The sequence below is a fragment of the Plectrocnemia conspersa genome, unplaced genomic scaffold (assembly GCF_051122295.1).
Source record: "Plectrocnemia conspersa isolate PC_06_02 unplaced genomic scaffold, ASM5112229v1 ptg000006l, whole genome shotgun sequence".
In the NCBI taxonomy this organism is placed as follows: domain Eukaryota; kingdom Metazoa; phylum Arthropoda; class Insecta; order Trichoptera; family Polycentropodidae; genus Plectrocnemia; species Plectrocnemia conspersa.
Genome location: NW_028277170.1, coordinates 24,129,671 through 24,156,052, shown reverse-complemented (window position 1 = coordinate 24,156,052; position 26,382 = coordinate 24,129,671). Strand labels below are relative to the sequence as shown.

General features: G+C 30.3%; 1 protein-coding gene across 2 annotated transcripts in view; it reads left to right on the top strand.

The window, feature by feature from the left end:
- LOC148234585 (discoidin domain-containing receptor 2-like) overlaps positions 1-26,382 on the top strand; it is a 374,653-nt gene that overhangs the window by 154,119 nt on the left and 194,152 nt on the right. For both annotated transcript variants that reach the window (XM_088187968.1, XM_088187967.1), the window contains one exon: positions 18,111-18,209. The gene's annotated coding sequence lies outside the window, so the exon portion shown is untranslated. The remainder of the gene's footprint in view (positions 1-18,110; positions 18,210-26,382) is intronic.

Sequence of the window (26,382 nt, the reverse complement as noted above, 5' to 3'; positions counted from 1 at the left end):
ATTGAATTATTGCCATCCCCGAACTGCTGTCAAGGGATCGTCCATAATTCACAATTAAAGAATAGATGGTTCGGGGTCATCGTTGACCTCGTTGTTGCCGACGTTGATTGGATTCCGATCGTTGTCGATTTTACACAGATAGATATGATACGAATGACCAGCATTGATTCAATGACAACATTTTGTATACATCGTAAATAGTATATTTATATTTACGATGCGATTTAAAGCAAAGTTAAATAACACTACCACTAACCGTTAGATAAAAAGTTGGTAACTGTATCTAATGTGGAGCTATATTATTTGTATTTGGTAGTCAGGAATTTACAATTTTGATTTTATTCAGTGTTTACCTTGTTATTTTTATTTTTAACATTGCAATTTTTACTTTTGATTAAACTGTTGACTTTCTCAGCTTTTACACTGCGTTTATGTATGGATAACACCGCCAAGGCGCAAACCGTTTAGGAATCACAAAATGCCGCCGACGGCTTATCTCATTTGCAAAGTGCACTCGCAACATTAATTTATCGAACACACTCGATCGTAAATACAGCATCTGCTGGCTTTAATTGTGCTCCAGCCGATCCGTCTATACTCGCGTGGGAGGTCGACATTATTCAGCCCGAATAGCGAACTCCCCCGAAGGAGAACAGCAGTGGCTTTCCTTTTGAATGCATAGAATATATATAGTTTTAATAAATTTCTCCAAATATAATGTGTAAGAATCTTATGAAAATGTAGAATAAATTATATATCTACGATTTGCTGAGTGGCACCCAAATAACAGGGCCGCCGAGAGCCCTGGAAAAACAATGATTCCGGGCCTCATTACATAAATGGCATTTAATATATTTTTAAAATCGTTTTATAATTTCTTGAATAAATATTAATGAGTACGAGTTGACTCTTTTTATGCTACAGATAAATATAAAAATTATGTACTGTTGCAAATATTTTTTTATAATATTATTACAAATTAAATGAGGAACATATAAACCGAATTTCGCCCAATAGGAGATCGCAAAAAACAATTATCACTACTTAGATGTCAAAAATCCACGCCAAAAGAAATAAAATCGTGCCATCGCCATCGCAGTGGGAACGTTCCCAAAAAAAAAGTTACAAATAATTATAAAAAATAATTTTTCTTATACTTTTGAGCAGGGATGGCATTTCAGATTTTTCAAGGGCAAAAGTTGGCCAGTCAGTGGTCATTTCATAATATTTTGATTTCATTAAGATTCGTGATACAGCATTTTTTTGACTAAATTCAAGGTTGTCCATGTCTGTTATACTGTCAAATACCAAATTTAAGCGCTTCCCAGAAGTCAAAAATTAACGTCAAAAGCAATAAAATCATCCCGTCACCGTTGCAGTTGAAACACTCTGTAATTTAGCGCTCATATTGAGACTTTTTATAACAATATTATGACTTACAATAAGTGAAAATATAATGAAGTACATATAAACCGAATTTTGCCCAATAGGAAAGCGCAAAAAAACAATTATCCCTTCTCAGAAGTCAAAAATCCACGCCAAAAGCAATAAAATCGTGTCGGCGCCATCGCAGTGGGAACGCTCGTTACCGAGCGTTCCCACTGCGACGACGCCGACACGATTTTATTGCTTTTGACGTGAATTTTTGCCTTCTGAGAAGTGATAATTGTTTTTGCGCTCTCCTATTGACCAAAATTCGGTTTTAATTCACTTTGATGAGTCCTCTTATATCAAAAGTCCGTATTAATATCGGTAAAGATAACTATCATATTTTTAAAATAAAGTGTAATATCGAAATGCAGATAAACAATGCATCAATATCATCTCTCTGTACTTATACTTCAGCTTATTTTGCTTTGAGAGATGAGTTGGCTAAGTTTGTATTTTGAACTTGATCTCATAAAAGTTCTAAAATTATAATTAGTTTTAGAACTTTCATTAGTTAGGGTTTTGGTTTGAACAGAAAATAGACGTTACGCAACTGTGAAATTGAGTTTCATAGACATTTTAGAGCAGCATATTAGCGCCAATCAGTTAAATTTTATTTGTTGGTAGAAATATATATCTACTAGTGAAAATGTATTTCGATATGCTTTTACTGAAATTATATATTTTAAAAAATATTTTCGGGATAAATTCGAGGCTTTTTTTTCTAGAATTTTTTTTTTAGGAATAATCACTTGAAACTGAATGTATTATTTATTTATTTTTTGCAATAAATCCAGTTGTCAAATTACTGATAATACAATATATAAAAACATTAAATTTATATAATTCAGATGGTGCTGTTGTTGATTTTATGTTAATTCTTTGCTCCTTCTTTAGATTTTCGATCTGAATTTTCAGATCGAATACCTAAATTTACTGCTACTTATTTACATTTCTTGAATATTTCCTCCTATGTCTAATATTTTTTAAACGTTAAAAGTTAACAATAATTTGCAAAGAAATTTTAACACATACGAATCCGCGGCAAAAAACTACAATCTGTTCCTTTAAATAATAATGTTTATTGCAAAAGTACTATCTAAAAAGTGGGTGCTGTTGAAGGCAATGTTTTACTCTTTTTATAGCTTGTATAAGAAGGGCATACATACATCTCAAATTTAGTTCAGATTCATTTTTTTAAGTCGATTTTAATTTTTTTTTAAATATTTTTTCCATACTCGGGCCCCGGTAATTTGTCCCCTCTCGGCATGCCTCACCACAATATGTACTAATTATCTAATTGTAACGCACACTTTAACGATAATAATGAGTGGTCCTTTCAAACATTTTGTTTCCTTCATCGAACAAATTCTGCGAATTTCGGTCACAGTAGATACGGCTGATAAACATTCATAAGCATTTTTTTTATTGTATTTTGCAACAAAGTTCATTAATACCATATATTTTGGAGCGGCATTGAGAAAAAACGACTACATGTGTGACTCAAATGCTTTAAGAAGCAGTGCAATTTTTTTTTTAATAATTGTGATACACACTAATGACCGAAATTTCTTGAGAGCACACAAATGTTCCGATCTCTTCAGTAGCTTATAAAAGGCGTGTTTTATTTTATGAAATGAAATCAAGTCAGTAGTAAACTATCTAGGATATGGCACTAGGGACCTTTTAAGTGCACAATATAGCGCCACACAGAAGGCCGAGAGAGCAGATTTTAAATTAATGCATTTGCCATTATATTCCTTAAATTATATTCAATAAATAACATTCCAATCACTGATTTTAATTTTGATTTAATATATGATATATTTAAAACATTTACGTATGAGATAATAATATATAATTTCAGTAAAAGCATATCACATTTTCAAGATCATAAAATAGCGTCTCTATAAAAATGTGTATATTTCTAGAATACAAAAAAACTATTCGATATGCTTTTATATCGTGATATTTTAACGTTACTGATCTCGTTATCGCCTATTCTTTTCATTTGCCACAAACAACGTGTAAAAAGAACGGAAAAATACGCAACCCTTACAGTAATCAATTCTCTGTATATTTGGACATTTCGTATTCGAAGCTGGCACACGATTTAATACGATATTTGTCGGGGCACCGTCTGTGACGTAGAAACGCGTGACGTGTTTATTTTAATAGGCGTAGTCGTTTGTCGACAACTCAATGTGTGAAGAGCGAAAAAAGCACGACGATAATAATAAAAAGAGAGGACGACAAAAGCAGGAAACTGAAATATCTCTTTCACTTTTATGTTTCTGTATTATATGAATATTCAGCAGTGTGTAATTTGCGTTGTGTGATTACAAAGCAGAAAATGCGCGTGAAAAAATATAACGCGAGGAAAATTACTTCTCGAAATTTGAAAAGAAACTACTAAAAAAAAATGACATTATAATACATTTGCATTTGTTTCGAATGAATTTTTACCTGATCTCCGATCGTCACGTACGTCAGCATAAAAAATACACTCGTGCGTCAAGTCAAATGGAGCAATAATATATTTAAAAATATTTATTTCATACAAAGTCAATCAGGCAGTTTTTATTTGATCAACGAAATAAGTCGTTCTACCTTAACTTACCAATTATTTTTGAAATGGTTTATTTCATCAATATATTGTTCTTCTTCGAGAGCTCCCTTAATTAAACGTTTCGCAATTTTCAGATCACAATACCTTTAAATTATGCGGAATCCATTTCTGAAACGCTTACCGGTATTTTATCAAAACACCAGTTATACGCAAAGACTTAAACGGTTTATTGACATTTAATTAAACTTCTAAAATACACCGTTCGAGTTTCCATTCCGCGGTTCGTTATCTCAAGAGCCAAAAGTAAATACCCTAATTACCCTAATACCCTATTTCGCCCCTCGTACCATAACAATTAATTAAAATATTAATTAAAAAAAAATACTAATGCACTCACTTCAAAGTAACATTGGTCCTTTAGCTTTTTGTCATACAATGTATTGATCTGTAATTTGGAAGCTTTCGTGTGGAACGTGTGTATTATTACTTTGAAAGGGTAATAAAGTTATTTTTACGGCTGATTCGTGTTCTACTCGATGGATCGATTGAAAAATCAGCGAAATTAGAATCAGTATTACTTATCTGTGTATTCTATAACTAAGCGCTCATTATATACTGTATACTATAACAAAAAATTAAGAGCAGGTGTTAAAATTTTAGCAAGTTCTTAAAAATGTATAATATGAATAAGATCAAGAAAATTATATATGCAAAGTATAAAATAATAATTAGAATAGATTGAGTGTATAAAAATAATAAAACAGTTACTAGTGGAGTACGACAATGATCACATCTTGCGCATATTTTATTAAATTTTGATATAAATTTTCTTGCTAAAACTATATTCATAGAATTAATCCTTCTATAATATACTTAATATGCAAAATCTAGATATAATAATAAATTGCTGCGATAATATTTAGCTAAATATTATTTAGATTTCACAAATCAAATTGTATAGAATGATTTTATAAATATATTTAAAAAAAATTGTTTTCATAAAAAACTAAGTGGAACTATTTGCTATATTTAATTATTTAATTTATTATTAGAAATCATAACTATAAAATTAAACATTTATAAGAAACAGTTTTGTCCAACTCCTCATAGCTATTGCCGAAAACATTAGTTATGTGTCGTGCAAAAAGAGCATTCTTAACCTTTTGTGTAGCGAGTTAATTTTAACATGTGTTATTTTTTTAGTATACTCATAGGAAAGTGTTATTTTACGTATTTTTATTGTTATTTATTTATTTTTTATAGTGCATTTTTATTAAATTATAAAAATCAGCGATTCTCAACGTTATATTGATTTGATTTATTTTACTATTTGTATTAGTATGTTCCAATTAATTATTCAACTAAATTTATTAATTATTATTTTTTTATATCAAAACAGAGGCTCTTAATATTGTTTTATAAAATTAATATGAAATATTTTTTGTTATATTTATTTATTTCGTACTCTTAATTATAATTTTTTTTCAAGTATTTTATTTATAATTTCTTCGGTTAAATATGTAAATATATAACTATCTCAAAACAACGAAAAATCAACCACCGCACATGTACGGCGATACATCTTCTAGCCGCAATGGTCAGAATAAAGCGATCGCGATTCTCTATGTTAAATTTTACCCCCCCCCCCCTTTCTTTAAAAAATGTTTGAGTAATCGCTACGTCGAGAATGTAATGAATTGTATCCTAACTAGGGCTCTAAATTATTCATATTAAATAAAAATGATTAAAATATTATATTTTTTTCGATTTTTATCTAAAATAATTTATATTTTATATATATTTATATTTTTACTGATATAATTACTTTTATAATCGATACAGATCAGTGAGGGCGTCAAAAAAATGATTAATTTATTATTACATACTTTTTGATCAGCTGCGATTGAATTAATTCAGAATAATTGATGAAACTTTTTAAATACACAATTTAGCAAATAATGTAATAATAATAAAGATTTGATCCATATTGGCGTTTGTTTTGTGCGGATTTGCATATAAATTAAATAAATAGAAATAAATTAACCGCGATCGAATTATTGATCTGATTGAAATAAGCAAATACAAAAAAGTAACATGAACATTACAAAAATTTACGCCGCACACCTGTTTTTGAGATAAGCGTTTAACAATAATAAAAGGTGGGCCTTTCTAATATTTTGTCTTGTTCAACGAACGAATTCTGCGAATTTCGGTCGTATTAGGAACGGCTGATAAACATTCTAAGCGCAAAAACATATTTTCGTTGTTGATAAAAAGCGTATTTTTGCCTCATATTTCCAAAATAAATTCCTAAGATATATTTCTTTAAAAAAATTTTTAGAGGATAGAAGAATGCCCAAATATGTTTAATATAAAAATATCGATTAGACATTTTTGCAATAATTTCAATTACCGTATGAATTCCACATTCTCGAGATTACATCCGTTTGTTATTAATTCTTTGTTTTTAGCTATGATTATTTTTAAACACATTTAATTTTATTTAATAAAATATTATATTTTATATATCGACATTTTTCAATTTTGATAAAATTCACTTTCCACACTTTAATTTTACAATTAAATAAAAATAATAGTGGGTTTTTATTTAAAATAACATTTCGTAACATATAGTGTTTATAGTCTTATTGTATAACTGAATTGCTTTGAGCTTGCCTTGTACAACATACATTTTATTGTATCGAGTGCAAAAAATATCAATTACGGTTTTTGCAAGTGCTTCAACAATCCACCCACTGTCAAACGAGACGTTTATCTGTCGGTCGGCAACGTTTCAAGTAACCGCGAGGAGCACAAAGGGTTAAATTCACTCATTTAGAGCGAGCGAAAGAAGAGAAAATGAGATGAAGAGTGGATGCTAAAAAAGCATACGTACTTTTAAAAGCCACCTTATTTTATTTGTACACAGTGTTGTCTGTCATCATCTCGTAGCGAATCGTTCGATACTATTTTTAGTCGGCAATCGTTGGAAACCTCTGAGGGAATCTCGCTCTTCCCGAATGCACTTACAGGACATCCTTTGTGTCCTCGGAACGGAACGAGGATCCTCTAGAAACTCGAGAGGCTTCTTTGTCAGCGTCCACTACTAACCTATCTACATTCAATCCAATCAGCAGCGGTATTGTAATGAGCTTGTTTCGATTCACAAAAGGCAACATTTCTGCCATTTTTTTCTTATTTGTTACTTAAATATTTGATCCGCTGTAATTGAATACAATATGTAGATGATTTGCATTTCTCGAGAATGTAAAAATATATGTAATATTATACTTAAAATAAACCTTTATAAAACACATGCCATCTAAAGTAGAAACGGTCATCATACTTTTTGTTAAAAAAAATTCTGCCGCGAAAAATTCTTAAAAAAAATTTAAAAAAAGCAGTGACTTTTATAATTATTTAAAAAAAAACTTGTGGTTTTAATTAAAAAAATATTTATTAATTTAGAAATATTTATTTAACCGCTATATTGCCACGAGCCACTTTTGTAGCGCTAAGCGCTTATGACACATATGTGTCATTCACCAAAAAAAATATAAATACGCTTATAAATAATATTCAAAAATTATTTAAGTATATAGTGACAAATCTGAAGAAATGTTTAAAATTATAACCGCTTGAATAATGCTTTTCTTTTCAATTGCCTTGACACTTGACATATATATATTTTTTTAATGGCATAGGGCAAGATCTGGCTCGGTAGATAAACAGTTAAATTAGTTTTTATAGAAGAGTACAAAAAACAATTATTGCTTCTCAGAAGTAAAAAATCCACGGCAAAAGCAATAAAATCGTGCCGTTGCCATTGTAGTGAAAATGTTAACTTATCTAGCGTTCGTTCTATGAATTTTATAATAATAATATCACGACTTCCAATTAATTAAAAATACATGAAGCACATCTAAACCGAATTTTGATCAACAGAAGAGCGCAAAAAACAATTATCACTACTCAGGAGTCAAAAATCTACGTTAAAAGCAATAAAATCGTGTCGGAGCCGTCGCAGTGGGAACGCTCGGTAACGAGCGTTCCCACTGCGACGGCTCTTTTTTTTGACTCCTGAGAAGTGATAATTGTTTTTTGCGCCCTCCTATTGATCAAAATTCGATTTTAATATACTTTATTATTAGAATTCCCAAGTTAAAAATTGGTCATTGTCGTAGGGGGTAGGTTTGATTCTAGATTTTAGACCACATGCATATACTCTAGGAAATGTAAATTTTTTTTTAAATAAAACTTTTCAGATTGAAAACTATATATAATAATTCGCATATCTAAGCTTTGACAATAGCCGGGTTGTCTTCAAAATCCATTAGTGGATTAACATATTTTACGACGAATTTTAGTAATTTGTCAATTCCAGGTAAAAATAGTTGCGAATTCACAAATAGTTTTACCGTAATATAATAATAAAGTGTCCCTAAATAACTAACAAAATAAAATACTGGAAATTTTATGATCTAGTCAATAAAAATGGCTTTAAAAATAGAAATTATAATGAGCCTTTGGATTTTTAATGGTTAAAGATATTAGCAAATAATATTTTTTAAATACATAATAATAACTTTAATAATATTATTAATAAACAGGAAAAATATTAAAATGGCAGATTAATGAATTTAAAAATTAAATCTGTTTTATGTATAAACCCAAACCACTTTATTCGAATTGCAGTGTGGCAGACTTTATCAAACGCCTTTTCAAAATCAGCGTAAATGACACATAGATTTTATATATATATATATATATATATATATATATATATATATATATATATATATATATATATATATATATATATATATATATATATATATATATATATTATAAATATAGACTATTTAAATGTGAATATTATATTTGTAAGAAGTTTCTTTGGAATAGTTCCGGATGACAAAAAGTCACACACCGTCACTAAACATCTGACCGGCCTGGTTAAGGCCCATTGTACGGTGACAATGTTTGGTCAGCATACCTCCTCTGCTAACGAACCGGACATCATGACATAAGACATGTCATAATTCAAAACGTGTCCATAGCGTAATTTATAACAACACGTGTCTCCGCGGGCGTTGTTGTTGTCACTGCGACGACAATGGCGCGGTGACAGCACCTCGCGGCCCGTGACTGACAATGCGCCGCCGAAACACTAATTATCTCCTTCTGGTGCCACCAGCCATATAGCTATAAGGCTGTCTATAATAGTCGATGGCGGCGGGTGGTGGTGGCACACAAAGGAATGGTAATGCTCGCTCTCCGGCTCGGCTGGAATGCATACTAATGTGCAATCGAATACGGCAGACTTGGCTGTTAGACATCATGACAGTGATTAGGATATTTTTTTATAAACTACAGTCAGATTTATTTCAAATAATTACATAAATTAAGATCATAGTGACCAAACAGGTTATCCAGATGTGTCACAATGACAAAAACAATGCACAAATGTGAAGTATTAAAGTTAAATGACACGAAGCAACACAGCTCCTCGTCACTGACATAAAAATAAATCAATCTTAAATAGATGCGTGTTGTGAGTCAGAAAATTCGAATATCCTAACTGTCAAAAGAGGACGCGATCTTTAAGTTACAATGTGGCTTGCATAGTGTAAATATTTTACGCTTTCAAAAACATATATGAATATAATGTTAATCTATTAAATTATTTTTCTCAGTGTTTTCTGAATACGAGTCAATAAGACGCTTTTTCTCAACAATAAAAAAATACTTTAGCGAATAAAATGTTTATCGGCCGTGTCTACTATGACAGAAACTCGCAGAATTTGCTCGTAAGCGAAACAAAATGTTGGAAAGACCCACTCTTAACGATTATTTTAAAAACACAAATTTTTGGGAAGTTTGTGTTTCTTTTTTTTTATTCGCTGCTTAAAAAATATTTTATTTAAATCATTAAATTAAATTGATTTAGTTATTCTATATACAATCAATTCGATAAATTATGTATTTAAAAAATGATTAAATTAAGCATTTTTCTTTGGACACCCTCACTGATCACTTATTCGCATAATATTGTGTATTGCACATTTTATTAAATTACAAAAGCTAAATGAAATTGATGTTTTGTTAAAATAATTATTTTTAAGTAAATAATATTTAACATGAAACTGACTTTTGCATTATTTGGTTAAATAAATTAAATATGGTTAAAACCAAGAAAAAAATACAATTAAAATAGATCATCCATTTTGTATTCAATATTCAAAAAGGTAAAAGTGTACTTTTCTGATTATTTTAAATGGCTTAATATTATTGATTATTGCGATATTTTTATAAGTCCTTATATTTTTGGCAAAAGTAGCTCTTAAAATAAAATATTTTCTATAAAGAAAATATTAATTCTTCCCAAATTGATTGGTTCGATTAATACGATTATTGTTCATATTAATACAACACAATATACATTAAATTTTAATCATGAAGGAAATAAGATATACGTAGATGAAGATTCATACCCGCTGATTAATAATAATTATGATTTGATTCTCTTGGCAACGTTTTGCAAGAAGGTGCTTCTGTTATATTAAAATATTTTTCGACGTAAAAGCTTAAGAATATATGATACATAAAACTAATTTGTAAACATAATTGATATTTGTTTTCTAAGAATCCATTTCACAAACGCATATGATTCTTTTCTTATCTATTCTGCAAACTCGCTTAGATAATATAATATTGAAAGGAGAATACTTGTTATCTTTCAACATAATATTTTTCCGAAAAATTTATAATAAAACTAGAAATCATTCTGGCATCTTATTGTGTTTATTATCCGTTGATCCGTTACGTTCATAGCGTTAGTTTATGTTCAGTAATTTATTTACCTTTTTATCAAAAATATACATACAACGCATACTAAAGTGTATAAGTAGAACTCGCGTTGTATATATTTTATATTCGGCCATAAATTCACGCCAACCGAATGTCTTTTATCTGCGAAACTTTTTACGCTAAAACGTTGGCCGCCTTCACCTTCAACAGGTAAAAAACTAGAAGCCCGGGAAGACAATGCCAGAGTATGTATGTATCTTCGGAGGTTCCGCTAGAGTTCCCCCTCATTTGAATATTTCTTGTAAATTATTCCTGTTTTTTTTCGCTCTTCTCCTCTCGCCATTTGGACGGGTCGTAAATCCTACGGGTGCGACTTTTGCCCCGGGTGCCTAAATTTATATACACACACGCAAAAAAAAAAACAAGCGTGCGGCATTCGCTCGTGTGGTGTGCCTACTCACGTAAAATACCTTTATTGAAAATCAGCATAAATTTTCATGACATGAATATCTTGATCGATGTAGATGTGTTTGCTGTAGGTAACACCAAATCGTTATAATATAAAACTGTTGCCTTTTCTTTCAACCAGAGTTCGAAAACTTACATATAATATTTTTTTATTTCAAGACCATATTTAATTGATATACATAAAAGATTCAATATTTTTATTTTATTAAGAGAATTTGACCATTTCGATTGATCAATCGATTTCATAGCAATAAATCGCATTAAACGGTTTTCCAGGATTATTAAAATCTAGTGCATTATAACCTTTGTAGTGACCATAAAAACTTCATTTTAGTGCGTTAAAAATGCAATAGACAATGCGTAACTTGCATAAAAACCGCTATTGTAATTTATACCTTGCATTAATAATTTTTGTGAGCGTCTGTCACTCTTCATCTTCGGAGACTAACGCTTGGCACAAATTTTTAAAAACATATTGCATTTAAAATCTTTAATGATTTACCAAAATCTACTAGGAATAATTCCAAAGAAATTAAAAAATATTTTTATTATTTTTTTTCAAAATTTAATAATAAATATTTCAAGTGTATTTATTATATTTTTTTAAATGCATACGCATTTAAAAATTGTAACCGCAGAATGAGTTGTTCCTTACTCATACGAATTTACGTAAATATAAATAAATAAAAAAATTACAGACAAAATTAATTAACATGAAACTCTAGCACTTTAAGTTTAAATGACCAAAATAGGCTTTTTTTAAAATATAAAAACCCTTAAAATAAATATTTCTTGAATTCTGAAAATATGTGGTATTTAAGTGACGTATTACAAAAAGTTACTTTGGCACATAAAAGGTTAAGAAATCACTAGCTCGTCTCGTTTGTATTTTTTTTTTTCTTTCTTTCCAATAATCATTATTACAATTATTTTTATTTGTAATAAAACTGCCTTTTTACTGTCACTGAGCATTATGGTAGCCAGTCTCAATTTTATATAAATAAATATTATTATTGTACTAATGCAGTACTTTTACACATATTAAAGTATTTTTTACGTACTAAATTTTAATCACACTATGTTCCAGGAAATATCTTATAAATTAAGACATAGATCGAAATTTGTAATAAAATGATCGAATAGTATTCACGTTGTACTTTTCAACTTTTCACTTATAAAATAAATAATAAAAATCTTCAGCGACACGCGTGCACTCCAAAAGGCAACTCAGGCACACTGCATGGGCAGTGGAAGAGGATCCAGCTGTAATTCAAATTAAAGAAGTTTTATTTAACTATTGATCCACGCGTTTGTACATGATGTTTAATTTTAAATATTAAAAAATACCGGTTAAATATAGTAATAAGTGTACAAAAATAATTTTGATTCAATATATAAAAGTATTATTAAGTTACAATTTATATTAATAATTCTATATGACGCTTATGTGTTCAAAACAAGATTTTTCACTTCTAATGTTTTTTAGTATAGAACACACCCCTCGGTATATGTTGAGTAAACTCAGGTGTATGTTGAGTTTCAATTGAACGAACGATATTAGGAAAGAGAAAGTGGTCCCTAGGGACTCACTTGCGGTGCAGGTTCCGGGACAAAGATAAAGCGACTGCATCGAGAACAATTTCAAAGCGTTGAAAAGTAATTTTAGGTTTTTTAATATCCAACGTCAATCGGCTAATGGAAACCTTTAATCATTGACTAAAAGCGTTAAAAATCTAGCGTCTTAGAATCTTTCACCTGGTTCTTCTACAAATATTAGGGGAGATGATGCTCTTTAATATTTGATTCGACTATGACTGTGCTTTATTTAATGTCAGCTTTAAGGAGCTGGTCCGATTCTTATTATTTAATATTAGTAATTAATATTATTTTTTTGTGAATATTGTAATACTACTATTTTTTTGACCATTGAATTATTACTAAAAATATATTAATTATTGCCTAGATATGTTAGTGTATAAATAGATTTTAATCTGCTTTCAATTTAATACACTCGAGCTTTTATTACCCTTTCGACGGTATCAGTATATCCGCCCCGCCGATCTTCTCAATATAAAGTAGCTTTTTAAATTCACTTTTGGTCCTGAAAAATCGATTCTTTATTACTTCGCCTCAGGGGAGAGATGCTCTTTCGAAAACTTCCTTTTCTGTCCTCCTTCGGATCGACAGCGTCTGCAGCTCATATATTGCATGTCACTTCTTAGTCCGATACCGACCCACCTTATAAAACTACCCTAGCCTAGCTCTCCAACCCCTCAGTTCTCTGCATGGATACATTTTTCATCCTGTCATTACGTCACTGACCGCCACTGGGCAACTCCCGGTGAGCGGCGAAAGTTGACGCATGATGAAGGTAGTGAATGGTGTTTTGGTTTTCAATTTTAATTACAACGTGTCAGAAACATTTCTAACATCTCACATCACATCTCGGGGTGTTATTCAAGGGTTAAAAATAAGTAAAACAAACATATGCAATTAAAGGATATATTGTATTAAATTATAAAAAAAAACATAGTTATATATTACCCAATATTGGTAGCACGCCTGTTCCTCTCTCTATTAACCCTACGGTTAATCTGCGTATTTGAGAATTTAATCGTTTTCTTGGCACATTTATCTAGCGTGACGACACTATATAAATATATAATATTATTAATATATACCTTCAGTAATACCGGTATTACCTTCAGTAATACCGGTATTACCTTCAGTAATACCGGTATTACCTTCAGTAATACCGGTATTACAGAAATTTAAAAATGTAAAAATTAATATTTATTATTCAGAATAGATATTTTACATAAAAATATGATATTTTACATTTGATTATAAAATTTTCTATGAATTTTATACTATATTCATAAAAAAATATGTCTATCATTTTAGGCACAGTAATTATTATCTATTAATAAGAATATTTAAATATATAATATTATTAATATATACCTTCAGTAATACCGGTATTACCTTCAGTAATACCGGTATTACCTTCAGTAATACCGGTATTACCTTCAGTAATACCGGTATTACAGAAATTTAAAAATGTAAAAATTAATATTTATTATTCAGAATAGATATTTTACATAAAAATATGATATTTTACATTTGATTATAAAATTTTCTATGAATTTTATACTATATTCATAAAAAAATATGTCTATCATTTTAGGCACAGTAATTATTATCTATTAATAAGAATATTTAATCGGCATTTATTTTTTTATTTAATCATATTTAAACATTATCGCATAAAAAGTGAAAAATTTGTAGCACCGCCTTTTGCCACAATTACAAGTTATACACTTCGTGGCATATTCTCAATGCATATTTTTGCATTTTGCCTTAGCTCAGGAGAGTGATGCCACACCTGGATGAGTGTTTCGATGAGCTGCTGCTTGTTTAAAATCACCCCCTTGGACCTCCTATCTTCGTGAGCTCTCACAGGCTTTCAATAGGGTTCATGTCAGAAGAATTCCCTGATCATGGCAAAAACTGCACATTTTTCAGCCAGGAATGCAGTGACACTCCTAGCTTTATGGCAGGGTGCGAGTCGTGTATGAACATATACTCCTGTTCACCAGAGAACCATTCTCCGACTTGAGTACTTGTCCCTTGCACGATGTGAAGGCGCCGCATCCCTTTGGAGAATATGTCTGAACACACCATGATACTGACAGGGTGTTTGACTGTCTCCACGAGGCAGTCCGAATAGAATTTCTCTCCTGGGCGTACTCTGACAAACGATGATTTGTCTATCAAAATTAGAATGTAGACTTCTCAGAAATGCCCACATGAAAAAATACTATAATCATTTAATTGAATTTTTTAAAAGCTTAAAAATCACTAAAATTATAGTTAGCCGATTTTACTCCTCAATAGTCATGTGTTTGTGTGCTTTGGTTCATTCCAGACGCTTTTTCTTTATAGCTACCGTAGATGAGACACGACGATGACCCATGAGGTTCTCCTCAACCAATCTCCTCTGGACTTTTCTTTTGGAGACTTTTATGCCTTTTTCATTGAGCATCAAGGTAAGACTTTCTGCAATTTTAGAGACAGACATCTCTAATTTTGCGGTGATTCGCTTTCTGCTACACTTCTAAAGGCAGGTTTTGGTCGATTTTTTTATGAATCCTGTTAACCACAGACTTTGAAATGTCTGCAATAGCTGCTATTTTCCTTTGGGAATGTTTAATGTTCAATAATAATGTCTTTGTGGACGTGTCTGAAGACCTAGCCATACTTAAAAACACAATTTTGAAGTTAAAATGGCAAAACTATTAATTCAAGTAAGTTATGAACAATAAACTTAACTTAAATTGATAGATAATTAATAATTACTTACGCTTTGGTATAACTTAACTGTTAAATATCGTTAAAATAATTATTATAAATTTATTTATGAGACTCTCGATCACGTGTTTTAACAAAAATGTTGGCCACGTGTAAATAATCTTAAATTTTTAACAGATGTAACACTTTGCTAGTGCTGCCACTTCTTAAAAGTGTCAGTGGTGATACTAGCAGCAAAGATAACCATCAAAACCAAGTTATTTAAGAATAGAGGCAATGTAAACATGAAAACCATAAAATATTGATTTGGAATTACTGTATATATATTTTTTATTGTTTATTAAAAATCTGAACTGAATTTAAAAAAAATATTTTATTTACTAAATTTTCATAATTCATAAAACGATTTTTGCAGACTTTTTAAACTCGTTTTCAGTATTAGAATTTAACGGTTTGTTCTTTTGTTTTTAACGGTTGTTATTTTGATTGGAAACCGCCTTAGTTACAAATAAAACAAGTAACAGTATTTCAATAGTCGGTATACAAATTGGTTGTGCAATTTATATATGTTATACACCTCTCAAGTAAGAATCATTAATTGTTGAAGATATTGCGATTTTTTCACGGTCATTGTCAAAGCAGTGTAACAGATGTTTTGGGGTAAACAAAATCTTGGATGAAGCTCGAATGCCATTCAGTTTGTCGGATCGCTCCAATGTATAATAATATAACTGAATCTCTGTATACAAACAGATTCTGACAATGAATGTGCCGTAGTAAAGACATTCGATCAGAGAGTTACTCTTAACCCTTTGAGTAGTGAGCTAATTTGTACACATTTGATAATTAGTTATTATACACCTGAGAGTGGATTTATTTTTCGAATGCTATTTATTGAATATTATTTTATATTAATAATTTTTTTTTTTATATTAAATCAGAGGCTCTCAATATTATTTTTTTAAGTTAATTTATTGCTATTATTTTCAATTAAAATAATTTACATTTAATTAAATTAAATTATAATGTTTTTTATTTATAATGTAATTCGGAAGGTCCGAATATTTATTTAGCGATTTTCCATAATGGATTATTTGCTGGTCTTAGTTTTTGGAGTTACCGTTTTTATTTAATTGAATTTTTACGCGGATATCCCAGGTTAGTTAATTTAATACAGTTTTAAGCTAAGCTTTTAAATTTTATTTGTGATTTTTATATATTTGATAATTTCTGGACTTAATCTAACTTTATTCGGTATATTTTTACGCGTCGGTAGAAATAATAGTTTAGCTTGCTCAATTAAATTTGTAAAAAAGTTAATATCATCGTAAATTTGCCTGGTGTTTTGTGAAGTGTATATCTGTGAAGCGCCGTGGATGCAATGCATCCCCGAAACTGGCGTAAAATCTTTGACTAATGCGAAACAAAAGTGTGTGTGAATTTTAAAAGTGAATATCCGTGTCAGTAACGTGCAAGTAGTTAAAAGTGCCTGGTGTTGAATTCTAACCGAGCTTCCAAGTCCAAGCACAGCATCGAGATCGAGTGAGTTATATGCAGCAGCAATTGTGATGATTTTATTATAAATATTAATTTGGATCGCGACAGATTCTATGTTAATTACGTTGGGATTTATACGCGCGTATTTTATAGATTTTTTAATTAAAATCGCGACCCCGCCACCTGGCCTTGAAATTCGGTCTCTCCCGAGGCAAACAAAGTCCAGCAAATATATTTTAACATAAGGTTTAAGATACGTTTCGGTAACTATGACAATTTCGATTTTATACTCACTGTTAAACAACTCCAGCTCGCTAGTTTTGTGTCGAATTCCACGTCAGTACATTTAAATTATTCTTAGAAGAAGACATCTAGGTACTGTACCTTCATGATGGCTATCTAAATTTTGCTCGCACACTTGCCAGTTTGACGAGGAGCATCTTCCGTTCTTCCGAGGACGACATGGTGGTGCCGATGTTGGGTGCTGTTGTTTGAGGATTTAATGAGGTCCGTCATTTGCAGATGCATAATCACAGGCACAACTCTGCTCGATTTACTTCCCATTACCTCAAGAAGCTTTTTGAACCATCCTGTCTATGAAAATTTGAGGTTGCACGCACGTGTTGAGTTGGTGGCTCGCCATTATGCACTTACTTGGACGACGAAAAAATACACCGTTCCCAGAATATACGCAATTTTATAATACCTGTATTTTTTAACAGTATTAACTTAAAACGAAAGTTAACGTGTAAAAAATGTATCAAAGTTGATAAATATATATAAGAACCGCCATGTCAACTTTCAATTGGCCACAGTTGAATATGTATATGTACATATTCAACGAAATGGATCACGGCAGCTTCAAATTGCAGTTTGGCACACTTTGTCTCCGACGCACGTAAATATACAATTATCGGGGGTCGACTGTACAGTAGATTCGATTACAAAACACGAAATGGCCAATCTGCGCGATCGGGCACGCATTAGGTATTGACCCGTTAACCATATGTCTCACTTTTGTTTCCAGGATACAACGATCCCGCCTCTAATTACGACGAGATCGAAAGTCCAGTCAGCGGCTCTCCAACTGTCGATCCAGATGGCTCGCGACTGCCAATATTGCGAGGTGAGCTTCAATTTTATTTTTTGATCGATCGGTTACTCGGTTAAGATTAAATCTATGGTTCGCGCTTATACTTTTAAATTAGGTTTATAATTAGAGGGAGGTACAAACAAACCCACAAAACTCTTTATTATTTTTTTGGTATAAGTGATGACTAATACCTGAAAGATATTTTTTAGAATCCCATATGGACCCTATTGTTTTTAAATTTCTATCGTGTCTGGAAGATCAGAAATAGAGATTATAATATAAATATAATTCCGATCGATTAGGTATTTAAATATTTATTTAATCTCACAGATATATATTGTATAATATATATTTAGAAAAATATAATAAGTACCTACACAAAACAAGAAGCATAGTTAAAGCAAAACTAAAATAACAATTATATAGTGATATATGTTTTATTTATTGACTTAATTTTATTTAATTAAAGTTGCATTATTTCATTAAAAAAAAAAAATTATTTCTTTGGAATTATTCCTAGTTATTTTTGTGAATCATTAATGGTTTTAAATGCAATCTATTAAAAATAATTTGTGCCAAATTTCACAGATAATGCTTGAGAGATGAGTATATCATCGACAGATTTTTTTTTCTAATTACGTAGCTGTTTTCTAAATTTAAATTTGGTATTTATATGTTTTCTAAATTTAAATTTGGTATTTTGCCATCTTATTATAGATTGAGAGTTGAGGGTTAAGTATTCAATAAAAAAATTGAGGGTTCGGTATTCGCACACTCTCTAGCTACGGTACCTCACGACAGTGAAGTACCGACAGCTATTTAAATGTAAGCTGTAATAATAGTTTATATTTAATAACCTATTTCTCACTGATTTTTAGACTTTGATTTCAGTCTAGTGTTACTACTTTTTTGGTAGTTCTCGACAGACAATATTTTTTTAATATTTTGATGCTAACCAAAGTCAATGTCTTAAAAAAGCTAATATCAAAGTTTGGAAACCATCGCAATCACAAAGAACCGGTCCTAGCGCCTCGGAGTGAATAATAAATTTATCAATGATGGTCCGCAGAGGGTCAAGGGATCTTTTGCCCATCTTCAAAGAGCGAGAGGTCCTCACGTTCGGAGGGAGAGGGGTATAGATCGGGCAATCGAGATAAAAGCACCTCGCGAATCGTCATCGTAAACAACCGTCAGTCTTCTCCGTAACCGGCAGATGTTGCCACGAACAGAAGAACCTTTAATTAAACCTTTTGCCTACTTAAGTTAACTTGGGGACGCGGCTCTAATTCGCAAAGGTTTAATTTGAGCTTTGGCCAAACGACCGGCAAGCTCTAGCTTATTGCTTGTACGTGAACAGTGCCTTAGGAGTCATATTTTTAGATAACAATCTTCATACTTAAAATAGATATGTATATTATAAAAGTCAAGATTTAACAAATACAGTAATTCCTTGACTTGAAAATAACTTATTAAAATAGGTAGTTCTTGTTTTCCGTCGCTTCTATTTTTTGTACTTGATCTTCAATATTGACCATCGAGATAATTGAGTGCTCAGATCTAAAATATATATAAAACGTTCTTCTGTCCAATATCCAATGATAGCAATACAATTATTCAGTTTAGCTATTAACTGCTAATAAATTATGTCAGATTGGTAATATAAATTATAAGTGCAAAACTTATATGTATTTTCGATTCCTTCTTAATTTTACTTACAGTTATGAATTTAAAATATTAAACACAAGTTTAAAAAATATTTTTTTATTCAAAATTATTAAAAAAATGTGCGTTGAGCAAAGTATATTTGTCAATATAATATTTAGTAAGATAATTTATACAAAAGCTTAAAAAATGTAGTAGGACATAATGTTTATTAAAAAAAACTGGTGTAAAAGTTTGAACTAGAGTTTATCAATTTTTTTTGTGCCACACCACATTTTAATGTTTCAAAATATACTACTCAACAATTCTTACTTTAATCTTAAAATTTCTAAATTATACTGTAAATACATTAACCGAAAAGATTCAAAGAATCATTTTTAGAATCAGAAATTAGGTTAAAATTCGATTTCGATATTTCTAAATCCGATTAATCGTCCCATGTGCCTTTTACTATTATTGCTCAAAATAATCACTATCACTTCAAAATGCGTATAATTTATACGCATTAAGAGCGCCATTTATTTTTTGCTGGCTAGTGCGGACTGTACGTGACAATAGACGGAATGAAACGTTCGAGTCTTTCTGCATTTGCTATTATATTTTGCCTTTCAACCGAAAAGATTCAAAGATTGAGAAATTAAATTTAAAATTCTCCGATTCTGATATTTGCGATTCCGATTAATCGTCCCATCACAAAATGCCCTTTACTACTATCACTGTCAGTGCTAAATGCGTATAATTTATACGCATTAAAAACGCCTTTCATTTTTTGCTGGCTAACGCAGATCAACTGTTTTAGATTGCGATCTGATATTTAAAAAAAAATTATTGTAAATAAGCTATTAAACTGCTGTATGGCAAAGCAAGTCAGAATATTCGGCTACAATTTCTGTTAATTCGCGGGCATGAATAAAGTTCACCGCTGACATGACTGGTTCAATAACATAGGAGAGATTGAGATATTTCCCTCAAAGTATTTACTGATTAATAATCATAGGCTTTGAACACCTTGCATTTTCACAAACCGTTTTTACACGTTTCAATCTTTGTTACATTTTCGTAACTACATTAAAATTATTTTCGTCCGTAGACTATTCATAAAATCTTATTTTTCATAACATAGCGTTGACTCCTTAAATAAACAATGGTGCAAACTAGTTATTCACTTATATTTTTAATTATACAAAATATTTGCTATTTTCTAAAATTCATATCAAGGAGCTATTTTAAACCCTCAAAAGTCGAAAATTTTGAAACTATTTAATTGGCTATTGATGTTATGCACAATGTGCTTAAATCTTCTAGCAACACTTTCGCCGAAATTTTGCGTATAATTTGATTCATATTTACTATTATGAATTGAAATTGTTTTTTTTTCATAAATAAGTATAAATTATATAATTGATGAAATATAGTATATATGAATAATAGTCATTCTTAACAATATAATTACGATAATATGTATTTATTATAGACATAAATATTTTTTCCTTCAAATATCGACTTTACTTTTTCTCTGACGTCTTCATTTGTAATCGTGAATTGCTTTTCGTGCTATCATAATCATTAATATACGCATTCTAACGACGATCAAGATATCTCATTTTTTCGATCATTAAAAAACAATTTGAATGCCATTCATTCACAAACGTCATACCCGACATTTTATTCATATCGCATAATGGTACTTCACATACATATACCATAAATTGTATTATTCAAAAAGAAAAAAAAAGGTTTAGCTCATCATTTTGATTTGCAAGACACTCGTACGACTCTCGTGAGAAATACAAAACTGAGTATTGTGTGATATAGTGTTGTTGACCCAAAAACGCCATTTTTCCCAAACGTGAATTCGTTTCTAAAGCAATAATTCTTATTTAAGAGACTATCAAAGCTACGTGTACATTATATATGTATATAAGAAAATTTGATTATTTTTTTTATACGCGGTTCGGAATTTAGTTGTAAAACTGGATGACATAAGTTCGAATGGCGAATTTATACGATTTATTTTTAATGGAGCATCGCTCAGAATTGAAGTTAAATTTGTTACGAAATTTTGGCAGTAAAATCTCAAATTTTGTATTCATACTCATAAAAATATATTATTTAGGTTAAACGCGTTTATAAAGTTTTGAGAGATCTCTTTAAAAGTACCGATAATAAAATAAGCTCAATTTTTCGAAATAAATACTTAAGTCTATAGCCCTGGGAAAACAATGATTCCGGGCCTTATGACAAAAATGGCATTTTATATATTTTTTAACATCATAATACAATTTATTGAATAAATAATAATAGGTACGAGTTAATATGCTACAAATAAATATAAAAATTAGACACCTTGCGACATATTTTCTGAAATCATATTTATGTAAAATATTTTAATTAGGCATTAAAAATATCTGCTCATAATATTAACATGATAGTCGTGTTTTCTTTGCTGCTCAGTGTTGCCAGTCCAGGACAAAATCAATCATCAAGCGTTTATATTAAGACTTTTTATGACAATATTGTGAGTAATCGTAAATCAAAACTTGCCATCTCTTTCTCAATTAAGAATTATGATGAAATAAATAGCTCTCGAACTGATTGAGTTAACGCAAATAGAGTATAGTTTAGTTCAGATTCCTTATATGAGGTCAGTATTTTTTTTTTATAAATATATTCTTACTGTGAATTTTTTCAGAGTTGTGCCCGGGAATTTGCCCCCTCCCCCCTCCTCATTTGCATTTTCAAAGATCAGGAAATGTTTTAAGAATCATATCAAAATTATTTTATAAATTGTCTATATTTATTTTTAATTATACTGTAGGAGCATATTTATTTATTTTATTATAATCAAAAGTATGCGGCACTCTAGAAACACTGACATCACAGCGGCAAAGGGCATTCTTTGGCGGACTGCGCGGGGAATTAGGCGACCGGCGGGACTTCATATATCGTCATGTATACAATATTGTGTAATTGCCATTCGTTACCATCCGTGCTCCAAAATACTGTTACACACATTTTGTAAAGCATTTTGTAGTGTTCTAAAATGTTGATTTTAGCATATTTTTTTGTTGAAAAGGGATTTTACTATTTTTAATTCGAATAGTTTATACGTTTTTTAGAATCTCTAGTTATAAAAATGTCAATTAAAATATATTCGTAGCTGATTTATATAGACGCGATTACCTAATCTATGGGAGCGATAAGATCTGAGCTCCCGTCAGATTTATTTCTTTATCCAAAACGGAAATTGAATATCAATGAAAAGGAGAATCGGCGATAGGATTAGTGAGCTGATCCTTTTGTATAAGAATAAATCTGTTATCAATATATAAAAAAATCCTCAAAATTTATTTTTATGATATTATTATATATACATATTCACTCAGTTTTTTTTATGCGGTAGATTCGTTCCACAGGAAAACGCATAAAAAATCACACTAAAAATACTAGAAACATGTATAAAAATAAAGGATACATTCCATAATTTTTTAAAACCGCATATAATTCTATCAATGAGTTACAATATACAGAAAATCGCATAAAAAAAAGGTTATTAAATTTCAGAAGAATAATTAGTCTTACCATATTCCTTCTAAAATATTTATTCATATTTTTATAAAAACGCCAACAATTTTTTTTTCACTGTTTTCTTTCTTAGAATTAGCATCGCTATACAACAATACTTTTCTAAAACCGCATAAAACTAAACCAAAATTGCCGAAAATCGCACAGCAAAGTTAATTAAATTTCAGAAAAATATGATCTTAAATTTATATATAAAATTTTTTCAAAAAAGTCAATCTTTTTATACATTTTTTTCTTTAGCTTTTCATAATTTGCGAACTGGTTCCAAATCACTTTCATCAGTAGAGGAAATAGTCAGTCCTAAAGATAATGATTCTTCACAAGTAAAATTAGCCTCAACTACGCAAGTTGATTTTTTTTCTTTGCCAATATAATCAGTGATTAAACTTTGCATTGGCTTTGCTAATTTTTTGTACAATTCCTGATATCCAAAAATGCAATTCTAAAGCTCGCTTTGAAACTTGAATACTCGTTCAGAATTATCATATTTTTCAATGAACTGATTTGCCAATTTACTCGAAAGTTTAAGACCTTCTCGAATTACACTTGCAGTGAGGGTGACTGTCGTTTTCTCATTCTTCAGCGGTATCAAGAGTTATACTAATGATATCATTGTCATTCCTGACATTATCCTCAAGTACTAATTCGTCTACATCGTTTTCGGTGTATGTTTTAAAACCTTCCCCAGCAATTTCATGTGTTAAAAAAAAGATTTCAGATAAAACTGTCGATTTTAGGTTGGTTTCATTGACTGTAACTGCTTTCCAACATGCTTTGGGTCTTATTTGTGAGATAGCAAGTGCAACATGATTTAAAAAGTCCAAAATAGAAAAACTTTTCCAAATGTCAGTTACTGTCACTGACTCATTATCTAGTTTATTCACTATATATCGATAAGTGCTCTTAATGTAATAATTTTTGTAAGTGGAAATTATGCCTTGATCCAATGGTACATTAGGATGTTTCAAATATGAATTACCTGAATTGTCCTCGACAAGCGATATTTGCGGAGAAAAAAATCTCCGAATTTCTTACCCTTTTAACATGTCAAAATGCTCTAAAATAGTTATTTAAAAAATGCTTCTTCAAATATAAACCGCATAAAAAGAAAACTGAGTGTATATATATATATATTTTATTAAGCTTTTATTTACTCATGGTTAATTATATTACGTGATAACATAGTATGTCGGTTATAAAATTTGTCATAAGCGCGAGTGATAAAGTTTTAGAAACTCCACTTGAACAAACGCGGCTAAGAGTTTGTGTTTGAAAATTCCAATAAAACTAGAGACACAGAAGTTTCCGAATGAACACAATTCCACTTAACGAAACAGCCAAGTTATTGGTTGTTTAAAGTCTTAAAGTTGCTTTACAAGCCGCCCGTGTTTGTGTGGGCTATAAATTATTATTCAATGGTAGAATCTAGTCGTGTAGACATTGAATGTTAATTTGATTTAGTATAAAATAATGATACAATTGATTACAAGTTATGGAGCTGTGAGTCTGAGGTGTTAAGTCACATTAAAAATAAAAATTTCGACAGCACTTTAGACGTCATTTTTAAGCTCATATCTGCGCGAATTACATTGCATTAAAACACAGCCATGATAGAGTAATCCTTTAATTCGCAATGGATGATTAAGATGTTATATTCGTAGCATTCCTGAGGGGGTAGGATCAGGATTCGTTCAGGGGATCAAAAGGATCTTTCTCTTGCCCCTGAACAACTGAATTTGGCATTCCTTTGAATTTGCATCCTCCCCTGTCTGCCGCACTTTGGAATCTAATGCATATTTAGTATCTCGAAGAATCCGTCATACTTTTTGAGCTGCAACTGGAATAGGTTTATATAATATAATATAATACATCTATCATGTTTCTAGACAAACAATTTTTGTATCATGGTCCAAGTAAAATTGCAATAAATTCTACAAAAATTCTGGACTGCTATTTACACTATTATTTAATCACGTATTGTTACTTTTACGAGGGTTTTATTCACTTGCAGGGGTTGTAATTCATAACGAATCACATAATGTGTATTTGGAGTAATTTTATTTTATATGACACTATTTTAATATATTCTCATCTATAATTTAAAATACATAGCACGCTGTAAAAATAGCTATCAGCACCCCCTTATTTATATATAAAAAATAAAAAACAAGGTAATATTATATATTTTGTATTTTATGTAGTATATATTATATATATTATCTAGGTAAAATTTATTAAGATTAACACAAAGCCTTTATTATATTGTACACCACAATTTGTAAGGTATTTTGTATTTGAGCATTAGTTTTTTTAATATGATTTTACTATATAAGCTGTAGCGTAGAGATTGAGATTTCGTTATAGGGGACTAGGCACACATACAAAATTTGAGGTTAGGTTCTTTCAATTGTATTTTGTGAACTTAAAATCAGCTAATCCAAATATGTATTATATGACCTTATATTTAGTTTGTAAACCCTATGTTCTTATTACGACTGAACAAATGTTCTTGGTTTTGCATTTGTATTACATAATTAAATTATTTTATTTTTAAAAATTAAAATGGTTGAAACCCCCTGAAAAGTGTATATATAATATATTACAAAAACGTGTACATTGATCTGCATGATCATATTATTTTTTCATAGCTATACAAATATATATATTTTCTTACTATATCGTGATGAATATCCCTGGAATGATATAGTGCGGCGACGTTTCGCCTGTCACAGAATACGTCTAGCGATATCAAGGGATAAATAGTATCAAAAAGTACGCTATACGGGGGACTGCTGCATACGCTATAGGATATTAGTTTTTTTGAGTTTTTTTTCACATCATATTTGAACGACTTAGCGCCATAAATAAATTAAACAATTAATCAAGTAGTATGGCTATTATGATTCAACTTGTCACAATCAGGATGTTAAGGTCGCTAGATATGTCATTTATTCATTAA